The sequence below is a fragment of the Pantherophis guttatus genome, chromosome 1 (assembly GCF_059756535.1).
Source record: "Pantherophis guttatus breed Tessera chromosome 1, ASM5975653v1, whole genome shotgun sequence".
NCBI classification, from domain to species: domain Eukaryota; kingdom Metazoa; phylum Chordata; class Lepidosauria; order Squamata; family Colubridae; genus Pantherophis; species Pantherophis guttatus.
This window is the reverse complement of record NC_142063.1, coordinates 3,521,939-3,535,097: the sequence shown is the minus strand read 5'-3', so window position 1 is coordinate 3,535,097 and position 13,159 is coordinate 3,521,939.

The window sequence follows — 13,159 nt, the reverse complement described above, 5'->3', positions numbered from 1 at the left end:
AAAGCTGTTCCATTGGTTAATTGTCCTCCCTGTGAGGAAGTTTCTCTTTTTTAAGTTCTATGGGAGAAGTTAGTGTTTAATTTCATCCCCTGCCATGTTGGTATTTATAAACCACTTACTCCATCCAAGTGTCGGTATGATTGCCCAGACTTACTACGGTACAACTGATTGTCAAGGGCCACCATCCCCACCATCCCCATGAAGACATCCCCATGCTTAGTTTCACATAATTCAAATACCCAACTTCACCTTGACTCTCAACTGCATCTGATCTGTGGATTAACAACAAGAGTCCCAAAATCACTTTTCTTTATCTGGTGTATTGCTCAGTACATAGGAAAATTGTTTCTCCTTGTAATTATCAGGAGAATGGTAATTTCTAATGTATCCCCTATGGATTTCTACCCAGAAGAATCTTCCAGTTGAAACCTGCTTCAAATTATATATTCGGAGTTCTCCTGGTGGGAGCAGGACATGTCACCTTGCCTTGTGTTGTGAAGAGGCAACTTCAGGGTTTGGTGAGACTTGTCTGTCCTTAGTTTCCTCTTTGCTCACAGACCATACACAGGTAACAGGAAGCACAGTTGAATATAAATTTGCATTGGGGGCCATTCAGGTGGCACAGACTGTCTCTCTTGTGCTAAAGCTCTGCTGAGATTTCAAGGGCTCCCTGCAATTCAACCTCTGAACACACAAAACACCCTTTTCATTTCAGATCTAGAGGGGAAGGTGAGAAGAATGGCTTGTCTGCCTCTCCTCCTGCTGCTGCTTCTCTTCTGGCTCCTGCCTCCAACTTCTGCTAAGAAGATGCAAACTAGGTGTGTGTTGACAAACACTTTACACACTACGAGAGACTTTTACAGGCCTGGTGATTTCATTATTGGTGGGAATTTTCCCATGGGAACTGTACATAAATTCAACTTCCAATCCTTTAAAAAAGACCCATCTTCATTTCGGGAGAATATTTTGTAAGTTTCACCTAAAGGGGAAACAGGTAAATAATTATTTGGTTTGTTCAAGGACTCTTTTCAGAAATATTTGTTCTAGTGATGTTTGCAATGCCCTAGCGTAGTTCAGATGTTTGTGCTTTTCTCAATAAAGAACTCATAAAATAGGCTAGAATTCTCAATCTTTCCAGTTCTCTTCAATATCTTCATCAATGACTTGGACAAGGGGATAGATGGGGAACTTATCAAATTTGCAGATGACACCAAGCAGGCAGGAATAGCCAACACTCCAGAGGGTAGGCTCAAGATACAGAAGGATCTGGACAGACTTGAACATTGGGCGCTATCTAACAAAATGAAATTCAACAGTGAAAAAAGCAAGGTTCTACATTTAGGGAAGAAAAACAAAATACACAGGTACCGTATATGTGGTACATTGCTCAATAGAAGTAACTGTGAGAGGGATCTTGGGGTCCTAGTGGACAATCACTTAATTATGAGCCAGCTGTATGCTGCAGCTGCCAAGAAAGCCAAAACAACCCAAAGGAATTTGGGAATTCCTCCTACAAAGGACATTTTTAAACATGACACCAGCACACACAAACTTTCCTTAAAATTTCCCTGATGATTTTCTCACTATAGAGTCATACCCAAGAACTACCAGCAGTTCGTAGCATTGGTATTTGCAGTCACAGAGGTCAACAAGGATCTGGTTCTCCTCCCCAACATCACCCTTGGCTTCCACAGCTATAGCAATTCTCAGACTCAGAAGGAGATTTCCATAATCAGCCTCTCCCTTCTCTCCACAAGAGGACGAATGGTTCCAGGTTACAATTGTGACAGGCAGGATCCTCTGCTCTCTGTCATCGGAGATCTCAACCACAGATCCTCAAGGCAGATGGCCTCCATCTTCAGCACCTTCAAGGTCCCACAGGTAAGGGGGCCTCATTGGATAGAGTATGGGGTAGACAAATAACACACAGTGCAGCTAAAGGTGGAAAAGGGGTTTGCGGGGACCTATATTTATATTTTGTGTTTTTTTATAGAAGTCAAAAGTGATAGATAATGAGCTATATTGAAATGTGGTATTTGCCAAGAGGAATTCCTTCGTAATCTATTCTTCATTAATGTAGTATAGTTAGTATATTCTCTGTATTAATTTGACATTCCCTTGGCTTTTGACACATCATCATCAGGCAAAATACATAACCTCTTCTTCCTAATATATAATTCTTCTTTCAAACAAGGCCAGAAAATTAAGCTTGTCACTCAAAGTGAGCCAGGTTGGGCAACAATCCACATAATGGTGACCATTAAAATTTACTCTATCAAGAAACTCACTTTCTCCAGCTAGGTGTTGGCTATGAGTTCACTCAGGGAGACCGAAGAGTTTATCCTTCCTTCTTCTGGATTAATCCCAGTGAATTTGCTCAGTATGTGGCTTTAGTGCAGCTGCTCCTGTATTTCCAATGGAACTGGGTTGGGCTGGTAGCCCCTGAAGATGACAGAGGAGAACATTTTGTCTCAACTCTGACGCCAATGCTCCAGGAGAAGGAGATCTGCCTGGCCTTCACTGAAAAGTTGAAATCGAATTTTCTTACCATTCCAATGTTGAAAATACTGCACATTTCAGAGACGTGGTATAAAGCTGAAGTGATTGTTCTATTTGGAGACCCCAATAGTATTAAAAATGTACAGGTGACAATGAGTATCTATGAACATTTGAGAAAGACATCATTTCGGAAAGTTTGGATCTTAACTTCCCATTGGAAACTTAGTGTGGTAGGGAATCAAGGCGTATCAAAACTAGTAAAGCCCTTCCATGGGGCTTTGCATTTGAGGCCCCACACTGGGGATGTCTCAGAATTCAGTCGTTTTCTCCTGTCTTTAGACCCCTTGAAGCCACAAGGAGACATCTTTCTCCCGCTATGTTGGGAAAGGTTGTTTCCCTGCATGATGGACAATCCAGGCAGGATCTTTCCAAAGGGGGAGAAACAATGTACAGGAAGGGAGAATTTACAAAGTTTACCTTCTTACATTTTTGAAACAAGCATGGAAGGTGAAAGTTACAACATCTACAATGCGATTTATGCTGTGGCACACGCATTACATGCAATGCATAGATCTGGAGCACAACCAACCATGATGAGGCTTGGAAAGAGGATCTCAAATATTCAATCATGGCAGGTAACCCCAGTGACTTTTTATTTGATCCACAGAGCAGATAAATGATAGGTAGTTGTCTAGGTAGAAAACTACTTCTATGCATTTCTTGATCTGCGTGTAAAATGTATTTTTTTTTAATTTTTAATTATATTTTTATTGTTAAGGAATAACAAAAAAGAAAAAAAATCAATACAAAAAATCAATAGTAAGGAAAGAAAAAAAAAATTTCCCCAACGTGCTATACAAACGGAAAGGAAGTTTTAGGAACTTGAAGTCTTCAATTCTTCCAGAAATCTCTTTGATAAGGTACTGGTGCCGATTCATCCAATCTCCCAAGTGCAAAGTCCACAAATAGTTGCCAAGTGTTCCAAAAAACATTTTCTTTATATATACCACTTCTAATTTTAATATCACAAGTCAATTTATCATTTAATGCAAATTTCCATGTTTCATTGTACCATTCTTCTAATTTTAAGTCAACATTTAATTTCCAATATCTAGCAATTATAATTCTCCCCATTATAACCAAAATCCTCACCAATTCTCTTTCTCCAGTTGTTAATGTTGTTTCATTCAATATTAATAATAATATGGTTTCCAATTTCAATTTGACCCTCTTCTTAATTATTTCAAATATTTCATTTTCTATCCTAGACCAAAAAAGTTCAACCCCATTACATTTACACCACATATGAGCCTATGTCCCGAGTTGCACTTTACATCTCCAACACATTTTATCCACTTTATTATCCATTTGAAAAAGTCTTATTGGGGTCAGATACCACTTCCAAATAACTTTATAATTATGTTCTTTAATCCTTATTGATAATGTCCTCATTATTCTGCTAACCCAATTCATATTCCAATTTTGATCAGAAATATCAATACCCAGTTCTTTTACCCAATTCTCTTTCATTACCCTTTGTGAATTATTATCAGAGTTAATAATTTTATAAATTTTACTAACTAATCCCTTTGGCCCAATTTCATCTTTTATTATTCGAGATGTCAAATTTTCAAATTCCGTTTCCTTTCTGCTCTCATCGTTCCTTTCTTTGTATTTCCTATTCCATTTATTTATTTGAATTCTTTCAAACCAATTAATGTTTAATTTTCCATAAATTTCCTCTTTCCTCATTTCATTTTCTATAAATTTCAACCATTCACTAATTGTTTCCACTTTCTCTTCTATTATAATCCTCTCTCTGTTACTATTTAATTTCATTGGGCAATTCTCTTTCAGTTTACCTAAATACAATGTGTCTGGTATTAATTTTTTTGCTACTCCGTCCCAATTTTTAGTCAAACTATTTAACCAATAATTGCAAATTTTAACCTTACCTTTAAAATTTTCCAAAAACCATTTGTAACCGAACTTCTTTATTTCCTTCATTTCCAAGTTACCCCAAAGTTTAACATCTCCTTTTAAAATTTTTACTACTGTTTTTATATTAAATGCTCTATAATAGTTTAATAATTTTGGAATTCCTAAACCACCTTGTTTTTGGTTCTGATACCACATTTTCTTAATCAGTCTTGGTTTTTTATCCCCATTACAAAATTTATCTAATTTTTTATGTAAAATGTATTTAAAAAGAGATTAAGATAACAATTATTGAAAACTGTCATTTGAATTAAGTGAGAAGTATTTGTTGAAAAGGGATAGATGGCGGAAAAAGAGAATTAAAAGAAGCCGATTGTTCATAAGATCAAAGAGCTTCCTAGAAGTTCCTGGAAGGACATCAGTGGTTGCCTGAGAGTGTGTCATTTCTTGTACTGCTTTGTTTGTTGGGTTAAGCTTCTGTCAAGCTCAGCATTTGCAGAAGAACCCAACATGGTCCTAATCTGAGTGCATTTGTGGAAGATGCTTTGACAGGTCAGTTGAAGTCCTAGTCAGCATGGTAGAACCTCCTTGTTTTCTCTCAGTAGATAGCCTGAATCCCATCTGTAAAAAGACACTCAGTTCATATTAAGGTTGATTATTATGGTTTAGAATTATTTCTGAGTCCACTCCATTTTTTTAGTATGCCATTTCTTGTACTCCTTCTTTGTTGCGTTACGTCTCTGTCAACTTCAGCATATGCGGAAGAAGTTAACTTGGTCCTAATGGGTTCCTGATCTGAAATTCATCAGATTTTTCAACATCAAAGGCTAAATTATTCCTCTCTAGATAGTGAAGTGATAAACCAGGGCAGGACAAACCTTCTACTTGGCCCCCACTTGGTCAGATCTATTTCTTTGCAAGCTACAATTTCTCTATTTCTAGAGAAAGTCTAGGTTGCATTTGTCATTTACAAAACTATGGGCCCAAATAAAACTAAAAATGTAGCTTGCCAAGTATCACAGAGCAAAACTACACAATGTAATTTGGAATATGGCAGAAAAATATTTGTATGTAGCTATCACTCTTGTAAGGCTGGAATTGAAGAAGCCATGCTCCTAATGTCCAATGATAAAGAAAATGTGTTGTCATTGAAGTTGAATATTTGATGTTACTTAGATCGCCATCAAGGGAACTCATTTAGCTTCTCAGATATAGACCCATCTCCTAGGCTGATGGCCATGACATTATGAAGGAAAACAGGATGTCCTATGTGTGGTGTTCAGCCAATTAGTCTAGGTTTCTTTTTTCCCCCAGATTCTTCCCTATCTGAGGAACATCAAGTTCAACAACAGTGCTGGAGAGGAAGTCTCCTTCTCAGAAAGGGGATTGGTGTCTACTCGTTATGATCTTCTCAACTGGCTTTTCCTCCCCAATCAATCTTTTGTCCCTATGAAAGTTGGGCAAATAGATTCCACAGCTTCCCAAGGACAAGATTTCACCATTAACTCTGATGAAATCATCTGGGTCACAAAGGTGAGCTGGAAGAAAAAGTTGTAAATTCAGCAAAGGATTCATTCACTCCAGGAGATGCAAAACACCCTTTCACGGGGAAACCCGTTAAATTCAGGGATTTGATGAAAAAATATGCTTTTGAGTTGAACACATTTGAGATTTGACTTATAATTCTTTCTTTTAGAAAAGCTGTAGCTCCATGTCACAAGCCTTCCTTTACATTTTGAGGTCCAAGTTCCAATCTCCAGCATCCATTGGTGGGTCAGGATTGCATTGGCCTGACTCCCTCTGGAGTTTATTCTGGTTACTGGTAAACCATTTCTTTTGAAGACGTTCTAAAGATGGAAAGAGCAATGTACAAATGAATAAATGAAGAATAATCTTTGCTGAGCCACCTGCAATATCTCTCTTCTCTTTTTTAGAAGGTGCCCTTTGCCAGGTGTGGCATGAAGAGGTGCCTGGCAGGAGAGAGGAGAAGTGTTCCAGAAGGCGAGCCAGTTTGCTGCTACCAATGTGACCCTTGTCCAGAAGGAACCATTTCTAATCAGACAGGTAGCACATTCAAATGTTGATTAATCTTCCAGGATCAAGGAGACCATTCAATGGAAAAGTGTTAATTTTGGCATCAGCTTGGTAGGATTTATATGCTTCAATATATTCATATTTCTTTTCAGCAGACCCTCTCAATTCATGAATCTTAACTTAATATCAATTTAATACAGGTTGGTGTCAGGGTTCCAAGTAATACACAAATATCAATCAAAACTCTGAGGCAGGTAGATTCCTCAAAGAATAGCTTTATTGGATATATCATATTGGCACAGATCTGGTGAAAACCGACACTGAAGATTCCCATGGTTTTCACCTAATTAAAACTAAAAGTTTGTCGCTTTCTCAAAACAATCAGTCACATGGTCCAATCAAGGTGCTGTCTTGTTGCCTGTCGACATTATTTCACCTTCCTCTTGAAGGAGAGCCCCTCATATGGTGTATCCTAACAGTATGTATCTTAAAGGCCTTGCTTTTATATCATTTATAGCGCATCTATAAATGTAGTGCCCTTTCTCCTACATCTGTACTCCTAGAAGGGAACTTGACATTTGTAGCAATCTGTCGTAACTATAATGTTGTAACCATTGTAATTGTGTAACTGGCACGTATTGTATACCCATATACTTCTGCTTTTGTACATTTCCAGGTTACTTCTGTATTTGTACTTTTCCAGTTTACCCATCTGTATCTATGCATATTGCATTATCCTAGAAGGAACTGAAAGTATGCTATGATCATAACCATATAAAAACCACCTCAGGGCGTTGCTCGGCGCTCAGTATTTGTCAGGTTACTACACTGGGCCTATTGCTAGCAATATTCAATAAAAGCCTGTTTCTTTCTCTGGATCTCTGCGGTCTTGTCTCCTGATTAATTTGGGATTAGTAAATCCCGCTTCACTCTGACCAGGTGTGAGAATGTCCTTGGTTCCCAAGAGAAAGTATTTTGTTTTGGCTATCAAAATCCCAGCTATCTAAAATCCTGCCTCCCTATCCTTCAGCTCCAGCGTGACAACATTGAAGCTATCAAGGTGGCTTTGGTCAGGTCAGCTTCAGTTGATTTTGGAGCACAATTCATGGGTTCCCTATTTGGCTTTCTATTCCTACTTTTACATCCCATCAGGAAAACCAGACACTAATTTTTTGTGAATAAATGGGGTGTGAGATTCAAGCTTTATTTTTTATCAAGGACCTGCTTCTTCTATCAGAACACTCAATCTCCCAGGAAATTCATAGACCTGTCAGAGACAGAGCAGATCTATCTACCTATGTCTGCTAAACCTTTCCTGCAAAAAAAAAAAAAAAAAGTTTGAATGAGTAGATTTGAAGTTTAAAGAAGAGATATTGAGCCAGAGAATGGATCTGTTTTTTCTGGCTAACCTATTCCCAGCATTGTCAGTATGGACGGATGATTTGCCTTTGTTGATTCACTATGAAATGGACACTGACTTTTGATTTCAGATGCAGCTCGCTGTGACCCCTGCCCAGAAAACCAATATCCCAACAATGACAAGGACCACTGCATTGCTAAGAAGATCCATTTCCTTGCCTATCAAGACACCCTGGGATACTCTTTAGCATCTCTCGCTCTTTCTCTCTCTGGGATCACATTGGCAGTTCTGGTGATTTTCCGTAAAAATCACAACACACCAATTGTCAAGGCCAACAACCGAGATCTCACCTACATCCTCCTGGTCTCCCTCCTGCTCTGCTTCCTCTGCTCCTTCCTCTTCATTGGTCGACCTGGGAAGATCACCTGTCTCTTCCGACAATCTGCCTTTGCCATTCTCTTTTCCCTGGGTATTTCGTCCGTCTTCGCAAAAACTGTCATGGTGGTTCTGGCCTTCATGGCCACCAAGCCAGGAAACAAGACAAGGAAACTCTTAGGAAAACCTCTGACAAACTCCATTGTCTTAGCCTGTCCCCTGGTCCAAGCACTTCTTTGTGTCACCTGGCTGGCAACCTCTCCTCCATTTCCCAACTTTGACTTCCACTCTTTAGTAGGAGAGGCCATCTTGGAATGTAATGAAGGCTCAGCTTTCATGTTTTATGCTGTCCTCTCCTACCTGGGTGTTCTGGCCCTCATCAGTTTCACGGTGGCCTTTTTGGCTAGGAAATTGCCCGACAGCTTTAACGAAGCCAAGTTCATTACCTTCAGCATGCTGGTCTTTTGCAGTGTTTGGATCAGCTTCCTCCCCACCTACCTGAGCACCAAAGGGAAGTCCATGGTGGCTGTGGAGATCTTCTCCATCTTGGCCTCTGGGGCTGGTCTCTTGGCTTGCATCTTTTTCCCCAAATGCTTCATTATCCTATTTAAACCCAATGTCAATTGTAGAGAGAATATAATGAGGCACAAGAATCTCTGAATATAATCTCTGATTATAAATATGAAACATTTATATTGACACCCAGCCTACACACAGGTGACTCCAGCTGGATTAACCACAACATAAAAACCCATTAAAATGCCTCACTCCACATCCACTAGCATTGAAATGATCCGTATAGTTTTATTCTCTATTATGTTAATTGACAAACATACTTTATTAATAAATAATATCATGTGAAATTGATATTGATGGATATTTTTCTGCTCTTGCTCTCTTCTTAATATTTTTTCCAAATATTACATAGAAGGAAGGTGGATGGATGGATGGAAGGAAGGAAGGAAGGAAGGAAGGAAGGAAGGAAGGGAGGGAGGGAGGAAGGAAGGAAGGAAGGAAGGAAGGAGGGAGGGAGGGAGGGAGGGAGGGAGGGAGGGAGGAAGGAAGGAAGGATTAAATACAATATATTGTGAGTAGTAAGAAAGATATGGTTGTGTGATGTTCTCTTGCTTATTTAATGAATTTATGGATAAGAGTGAGGGACACGTTGGCTCAGTGGCTAAGTCGCTGAGATTGTTGACCGAAAAGTCGGCAGTTCAGGGTTTGAATCCCTAGTGCCACATAACTGAGTGAGCTCCCGTTACTTGTCCCAGCTTCTGCCAACCTAGCAGTTTGAAACCACATAAAAAATGCAAGTAGAAAAATAGGGACCACCTTTGATGGGAAGGTAACAGTGTTCCGTGTGCCTCTGGCATTTAGTCATGCCAGCCATATGACCACGGAGACGTCTTCGGACAGCCCTGGCTCTTCGGCTTTGGAACGGAGATGAGCCCCGCCCCCTAGAGTCGGGAATGACTAGCACATATATGCCAGGGGAACCTTTACCTTTACCTTTATGGATAAGAGTACAGGACATGCTTAGCTATTCGTCTGTTTACTCCTATATACAGTGGACAGCATGTTATCTAAGAACTCAAATGATTTGCCATAAATGTTCATAGATTACATAAACATCCTCACTATGGGTAAGTATTTGAAAAGTAGTATCTCAAACAGCAAGATAGTTGTAATTCATGGGAAAATGGAATGAAAAATTTAACAATGGAATGAATGAGAAGCAAGAAATGGAATGAACAACTTTAAACAGCTGCACAATCTCTGTTCCCCCTTGACCAATTCAGTCTTTATAATAGTAGGGGGAGATTTGGGTATCATGGTAGAGGGGACTGTAAAGATGGGGAAATGAAGGGAACAATGATAAGGTCTGCAAATAGGTATAAAAACATAGAAATGATTCAACAGAGGGGAAGATACTGATGATCAAAATCAGAACAGAGCTGGAAGGGACATTTGAGATTTTCTACTCCAGCTCAAGCATGAGATACTACAACATTTCAGAAAAATGAATGTCCAGTCTCTTCTTAAAAACCTCCAGTGATGAAGCACCCACAACGTCTGAAGAAAAGCTGTTCCATTGGTTAATTGTCCTCACGGTGAGGAAGTTTCTCTTTTTTAAGTTCTATGGGAGAAGTTACTGTCTAATTTCATTCCCTGCCATGTTGGTATTTATAAACCACTTACTCCATCCAAGTGCTGGTATGATTGCCCAGACTTACTAGGGTACAACGGATTGTCAAGGGCCACCATGCCCCATGAAGACTTATACTAGCCAAACAAACTATGGAGGAGGCCAAACTCCATGCTCAGTTTCACATAATCCAAATACCCAACTTCACCTTGACTCTCAACTGCATCTGATCTCTAGAATAACAACAAGAGTCCCAAAATCATTTTTCTTTATCTGGTGTATTGCTCAGTACATAGGAAAATTGTTTTTCCTTTCAATTATCAGAAGAATGGTAATTTCTAATGTATCCCCTATGGATTTCTACCCATGAAGATCTTCCGACATAAAACCTGCTTTAAAATTAGATACTCGGAGTTCTCCCGGTGGGGACAGAACATGTCACCTTGCCTTGTGTTGCAAAGAGGCAACTTCAGGGTTTGGTGAGACTCAGCTAGCCTTAGTTTCCTCTTTGGTCACAGACCATACACAGGTAAGAGGAAGCACCGTTTAATATAAATTTGCCTTGGGGGCCATTCAGGTGGCACAGACTATCTCTCTTGTGCTAAAGTTCTGCTGAGATTTCAAGGGCTCCCTACAATTTAACTTCTGCAAAAAATATAACTTCTTGATTTCTGATCTAGGAGGGAAGGTGAGAAGAATGACTGGGCTGCCTCTCCTGTTGCTGCTGCTCTTCTGGCTCCTGCCTCCAACTATTGCTATGATGATGCTAACTGGGTGTGTGTTGACAGACACTTTACAGACTAAGAGAGAGTTTTACAGGCCTGGTGATGTCATTATTGGTGGGAATTTTCCGCTGGGAACTGTACTTACATTCACCTTCCAATCCTTTAAAGAAAAACCATCTATAGTTCTGGATAATATTTTTTAAATTTCATCCAAAGGGGAAAGATGTAAATAATTACTTGGTTTGCTTTGTGTTCAGGGAGTCTCTTCAAAAGTACTTGTTCTAGTGATGTTTCAATGTTCACATTTTTGTGCTTTTCTCAGCAAAGAACTAAACTCATAAAATAGGCTAGAATTCTCCATATTCCCAGAACTCTTGAAGTTAATAAACCACCGAAAAGTGAGGAAGGACAACACCTTAGAAACTGTGCTGGCCTATTGAAGAAGTTGGTTTACAACATTTATTCGGACATAAACTCCTGATGAAAAACTCAAAGATGCAGTCAATCCATTTACAGTGTGGTGCAGTTGTAAAAAATCCATCCATCTTAGAATCGGGATTGCCCCTAAATAGGGACCTTCAGGAAATGTACAAATGTACATTTGGAATTTTGGAATGAATTCCAATGAAATTTGGAGTTTCCTGATACAAAGGACATTGAAAAAATAAGCAGGATAAACTCCATCAACACAAGCTTTCCTTAAAATCTCCCCAATGATTTTCTCACTGTAGAATCGTACCCAAGAACTATCAGCAATTCATGGCCTTGGTGTTTGCAGTCACAGAGATCAACAAGGATCTGGTTCTCCTCCCCAACATCACCCTTGGCTTCCACATCTATAGCAATTTTCAGGCTGAGATGGAGATTTCCATGATCAGCCTCTCCCTGCTCTCCACCCGAGGCCGAATGGTTCCAGGTTACAAATGTGACAGGCAGGACCCTCTCCTCTCTGTCATCGGAGATCTCAACCCCAGATCCTCAAGGCAGATGGCTTCCATCTTCAGCATCTTCAAGGTCCCACAGGTAAGGGGGCTTCATTGGATAGAGTATGGGAGTAGACAATCAACTGAAGTGCACCCAGAAGTTAAAGGTGGAAACCAAAGGGGTTTTGGGGGACATATGCTTATATTTTTTGTCTCGAGATATGTTGTTATAGAAGACAAAAGTGATAGATAATGGGGTAATTTTGCCAAGAGGAATTCCTTCCCAATCTCTTCTTCATAAAAGTGTAGTGTAGTATATTCTCTGTATTAATTTGACATATGGTTGCCTTGGCTTCTCACATGTCACCATCAGACAAAATCCGTAACCTCTTCTTCCTAATATGTATCCTTCTTCCTAAAAAGACCAGAAAATTAAGCTTGCCACTCAAAGGGAGCCAATCTAACAGTTCGGGCAATAATCCACCTAATGGTGACCCTTAAAATTTACTCTATCAAGAATCCTTTATCCTTTGTCCTTTATCTCCATTGTTGTTTATTTTGACTTTGGAATTGTTGTTGAATAAAATACGCGATTCAGATAAATTAAGGGGAATTAAAATTAGGCAGGATGATTATAGATTAAGAGCATTTGCAGATGACCTGGTTGTGATGTTGACCCAACCAGTACAATCGGTCACAGGTTTGATGGAAATAATTAATCAATATGGACAAGTCTCTGGATTCAAAATAAATGCAGGGAAAACAAAGATAATAACTAAAAATATGGTTGCAAGTCAAAAAGAGGAAATGGAAAGAATAACTGGATTTGAAATAGTAAATAAGGTTAAATATTTAGGTGTTTATATTATGACATCAAATGCAAAATTATATAAGTATAATTATGAATTACTGTGGCAAAAAATACAGAAAGAGTTGGAAAATTGGAAAAAATTACATCTATCGTTATTGGGAAGGATAGCGGCAGTGAAAATGAATATTTTAGCAAAGCTTCTATTTCTCTTTCACATGATACCAATATTGAAGAAAGATGGAAATTTGAATGAATGGCAGAAGGGTATTAGCAATTTTGTGTGGGCAGGAAAGAGACCAAGGGTAAAGCAAAAAATAATACAAGACATACGTGAAAGAGGAGGTCTCA